Below are 5,552 nucleotides of genomic sequence, written 5' to 3'. Positions count from 1 at the left end.
CTAAAATGTGAGGACAAGGGAACACAATATATAATCAGCCACAAGACATACTCAATCAATTCGCTGAATATTACCAAAACTTAGTATAAGAAGAACTAGATTAGCAAACAGTAAAATACATACTGCCCTAATATAATCTAAATATCATTTGCACTTGAAGTGATTAACTTTCAAAATAAACCACATAATGGATAGCAAGGAATATTGATATAGTGTTTATTTTTAATTTATAGAGTAGAAAAGTTGTTATTTAATTCATAGGTTTTTTCTTCTTTTTCTTTTCTTATAAAAACATTTTTTCATAAAAAACGTTATCAACATACATAATTAATACAACGACAGAGAAAAAAAAATTATTAATACATGGAAAGACATATACAAAACGCAATTTAGGTCGATGTTTTCACAGATGCAGGCAATATGATGTTGAAACAACGCGCGTTTCGGCCTGTGGCCTTCATCAGGTAACCTGTCCTACATATATGACACAAACTCATACAGGACAAAAAATGACATAAATATCTGAAAAGAGAATACCAAAAAAGATTATATAAGTTATTTGATAACCGTGATTTAAAGCAATAATTGCTATATCTAAATTAGTGCAAATGTAGAAAAATAGGGTCACGACACGCTCAAAAATTATTCATTTATAACAGCTTCTCGCTTCTCATTAATCCAGCTATTATTTATATAAAAAAGCTTTTTTAGAGAAAATGTCTACTGTGTTATTCTTATCTATACATAGACACTTATTAATCAAAAACATTATATATATCTTTCTCTCATTGAATTTCCATTTTATCATTCTGGGCAAAATTCAGTTTAAATTTAAACATATGAAGCGACATTTTTTATAAAACCTTATATTTATAGGTTTATCATAAAAGCATATAGATTAACTTGATTAATGAGCCTATTGGTCAATGTATCACATGTAAGGGCCAAAAAGTGTAAAATAACATTTCCTTTGAACAGTCAAAATTCTAAAGGATTGTGAATAGTAAGAATTCAGTAAAGAAGAAAGAACGAGGAAACGTGTGAAAATATGAAAAAACGAATCAAATTAAAAATCTAGCTATTAGTCTCATCTTGCTCTTGAAACCAAGATCCTACACTCATAGGGGAGAGATTCCAGTAGTGAAATATCACTTACTTATAACTGTGTCTCTACGAATGAATCTTACACAGGTTTTCAAATCTGTTTTAGCGCCTTCTTTGATGATATTTAAAGAGGGACTAGAGGTTCTGATTGCATTCTGTGAAAAAATAGAGGAGAGACGCCGCCTATTTTTTTAAAATGAAATATGCATACATCCTGTACTTGAAAATGCAAAGAGTTGAAACTAGGCACTGTATATCCTAGATAGGTTTAGTTGGAATTAATATTATGCTCTTCTTTAAAGAAGTCTTCTTAGAAATGATGACACAATTAAGAACAAGATTAGACTTCTATAGTTATCATAAATGGTCTCACATGTATATCAATAACTAGCAATATTAAAATACCTTGGTTGCAAATGAATGTACTCGGTCTTGGGGGGTTCTATTTAGGCCAAGTTTGTAGTGATGATTTGCAGCAACGAAAAAGCCAGAGGCTTACTGTTTCTTTTATAATGGCAGTCCTGATATAATTATTAATCTAGGAGAGAGGAGAGCACACGCAAAACAATGCTTTAGATAAAGAAGCGCAACCATTATAGCCGAGATTAATCTTTGTAAAGCTCTGACAAACCGCTATACTCATACCTATCTTAGAAGATACATCGCCTCAATGGGGTGCTTGTGCCGGCAATCGTTGTAGTCCTGATCTAATTATTAGTCTAGGAAGGAAGAGCAAATGCAAGGCAATGCTTTAGTTAAAGGAGCGCTAGAATTATAACGGGGGTTAATCTCTTTGTGGCTCTAGCAGATCGTTATGTTCATACCTTTCTTGGATGATGCATCACCGCAATGGAATTTCTATGTCGGCAATCGTTACAGTCCTGGTCTAATTATTAGTCTAGGGAAGGAGAGCACACGCAAAGCAATGTTTTAGTAAAGGGAGCGCTAAAATTATAACGGAGATTATTTTCTAAAAGGCTCTAATGGACCGCTGTACTCGTACCTGTCTTGGGTGATAAGTCGCCGTATAGGGGTGTCTTTGCCGGCTAGTCACGGTTGCCCGACGGTGTAGCAAAAATGAATGGTTCGATCTTTCCTTAAATAGCGATAATGTCCCGCTAAAAATCTCAAGAATGGTTTCAGCTGGACAGAAGTTCCCTGACGCTTAGGTGTATACGTCATATGAAAGGGACTGATATGGTCAACGGAACTGAAGATGGACTAAGGCGGTCACCCGAAATAGAAACTAGCTAGTCTCTGCTTGTTTTGTTAAAAGGGACCTGACATTAAAGACGGACCAACTAATAGATACGTTAGTGTAAATGTATTATATTGTAAACAAACCTTTATATCTATTTTACAGGTATTGGTTTTATATCGCGATCGTCTAATGTTAAGGTGAATTTAGTACCTTCTATCCATATTGTAAATACTCAGCAGTATATAGTTGCCTCATATTATAATGTGACATATAATGTGTCAAATTTTGGTTTGGATAAAAAATTTTACGTTGTTACTAGAACCCTTCATGTGATGGATTAGGCTTATAAGTAACAATTGGAGGACAGATTATTTATAAATTATTAAGTATATTTTAGCCATGATTATCTTACCTTATTTATAAATCTGTCCATTTTGCTCAAAATGCGAAGATATTACTCTACTCTGTGTACAATGGAATGAAAGAGCTCGGTGTTGGTTAATTAATGCGGGGCTATATAATGGCTTGTTCCCACGGGATTTCTAAATTAAGTCCCGATATTGTTGTCTCTAACGAAAAAATCCAAAAGACTTCTCGTTTGCGTCTGATCTTGTCGGGACATACACCTGTTTTCGGAACAATTTTTTCCAAAATTATCCACTGGATATCTTCTGGTTTGTGGTCTGCTTCAACACAATGGGCCACTATTGGAGCATGTATTTTTCTTGTTCTTATGGCAGATTTGTGCTCCGTTAATCTTGTGTACATAGATCTAGATGATTCTCCTACATATCCCTTATTGCAGGGGCATCGCAATAGGTATATGATGTTTTTAGTTTTACAGTTTGTCATGTAGCTATTCTTTATTGTGATTCCATTAAATAAGAAGTTAGCTGTTACCAAAACTTATACACCCCAGAAAATTCCGCCGATATAGAACTAATCGAGGAATATGTTGAAGAACATCCACTGAGTACAGGGAACCTTTTAGGCTTGGGTGTACTCTCTAATGCCATATTACAGAATGAACTACAACTCGCTATCAACGAAAGCGGCAGGAGAGGACACAATACCTTTGGAACTTTATAAAATTTGCAGCCTAGAATTAGAACAGTTATTATTGGAAGTAATACAATCGATTGGACCAAACGGTGTGGCTCCTAAATCCTGGAACAGGACAAAAATATATTTTTTTTTAAAGAAAGGGAAACCTAAGGAAGAGAGAGGGTCATACCGACCCATCTCTCTGATAAATACTGACGCAAAAATATTCGCCAAAATCATGGCAAATAGATTAGCCCCATTTATGCCCAAAATTGTCAACCCGCAACAACATGGTTTTATTTCTGGGCGAGATACAACAGCGCACGTTAACATGGCAATCACAGCATTTGACATCGCGGAGGTTAAATCCATCCCACTCGGCATGATACTACTAGATACCGAAAAGGCTTTTGACCGAGTGGGGTGGACTTATCTCTGGTGTGCACTATCTAAAATGGGAATTGGGGGAAACTTCTTGAAGGGTATAAAGGCACTTTATGACAAACCCACTGCTTGCATCAGTTACGGGGGTTTGACCTCATCAGAATTCCCTATTATGCGTGGGACCCGGCAAGGTTGTCCTCTTTCTCCTCTTTTATTTGCCCTCTCACTTGAACCTTTTCTACTTGCCCTCCACTTACAGAATTTGATTATTCCATTTAGTTTCAGCTCACAGGAGTTGAAAATGACAGCTTACGCTGACGATATTGCCGTATATTCTATGGACGTCGCCAAAGCACTAAAAGGAATTTACCTCGAGGCTGAGAAATTTGGGAAGGTGTCAGGCTACAAGCTTAACACCCAGAAGACGCAAGTATTGTCGAACTACTCCCCAACTGTCCCTATACCCAAGATTTGCACAGAGGCCACATACCTAGGGGTTAAACTAACAGCTAGACTACAAAACATTAATAATATAAATTACAATGACTTGACTAAAAAAAACACCCTTATTCTGAAAAAATGGAACAAACTGCCCTTAAATATGATTAGTAGAATCAACCTTATAAAAATGAAAGTCCTACCAAAATTTGTATACTTATTCCGCTCCATTCCGCTGGCATTAAATAACAAATTTTTCCAACATCTAGACGGGCTCCTGAGCAGCTTTATATGGGGCTACAAAAGGGCCAGAAGGCCACTAAAAATAATGAAAAACAATTTAAATAAAGGAGGACTGAATGTCCCAGATTTCAAACTATATTTCTGGTCCTCATTCTTTACTCGTATACGCTCACTACTACACGGAGACAGAACTCTTTTTTTTCACTCTTTTATGCTGAAACAAGATTCTCTGCTTTTTTTGTTCAGAATTAACGATCCGAACTACTACAAAAGGGTAAAATTCAAGACCGCCAGAGATATCGTTAGGATTTGGAATAATATACTAAAATTCTGCAAAACAAACTTCTATCACCCAAAACTTCCTCTTTGGGGTAACCCAGGTCTTCCGGCTATCTTTACAGATCCTATCATTAATAGCTGGTCATCTTTTGGGATTAAGACTCTGGAGGATCTATACGGCTCGCAGGGGTTTTTAGAATTTAATACACTTAAGCAGCTATATGACCTACCGGAAGCTTCTAGGTTTAAATACATGCAGATCCATAACTATTTGATCAACAATAAAAAGATACAAAATATCTCCGACTGCGATATCTGGACATGCCTATATTCAAAGAAGAATAAATCAGTTATTAGCGAATCTTATAAAATACTCAGTCTTTTTAGAACTAACGACAGTGATAAACTGGCGGCAAAATGGAGTACCCAGTTAACCTTAAATATTACTCCTAACCAGATAAAGCATTCCCTTACCAATATAGATAATCTTGTACGGTCATCCAGCCTACGGCTACAACAATACAGAACGACATGCATGTTATATTACACACCGGAAAGAATCACCAAATGGTCTTCTAACCCCTCTTTTAGTAGCCACACCAAATGCCCTAAGTGTTCGCTGGAAGCAGCTAATTTAGCTCATATTTTGTACTTCTGCCCCAAACTTAAGAACTTTTGGGGCGATATACTGAGCGTACTGAGATTAAAAAATATTTTGTATCCCAACATTACGGCCGCTTCGGTCCTACTAGACCTTAACACCTCTTTATCCCCACATTCATCTCTAATTACCATACTATTTTCATGCGCTAAACTTACTCTGGCTAGGGCTTGGATAGACCCAGAACCACCGACGGTT

At 36.3% G+C, this 5,552-nt stretch overlaps 1 long non-coding RNA gene across 1 annotated transcript; it reads right to left on the bottom strand.

Annotated features, from left to right (window-relative positions):
- Positions 1 to 285: 285 nt before the first annotated feature.
- On the bottom strand, positions 286 to 2,174 carry LOC147702832 (uncharacterized). The gene is made up of 6 exons (XR_015297250.1): positions 2,108 to 2,174; positions 1,929 to 2,002; positions 1,750 to 1,823; positions 1,510 to 1,642; positions 1,157 to 1,259; positions 286 to 522 (listed from the first exon to the last, which is right to left on the bottom strand). It is a non-coding gene; the product is annotated as an uncharacterized LOC147702832 (long non-coding RNA).
- Between the last annotated feature and the right edge of the window lie 3,378 nt (positions 2,175 to 5,552).

Source organism: Lissotriton vulgaris, chromosome 7 (assembly GCF_964263255.1).
Source record: "Lissotriton vulgaris chromosome 7, aLisVul1.2, whole genome shotgun sequence".
Taxonomy (NCBI): domain Eukaryota; kingdom Metazoa; phylum Chordata; class Amphibia; order Caudata; family Salamandridae; genus Lissotriton; species Lissotriton vulgaris.
This window is presented reverse-complemented; position numbering and strand designations above follow the sequence as displayed.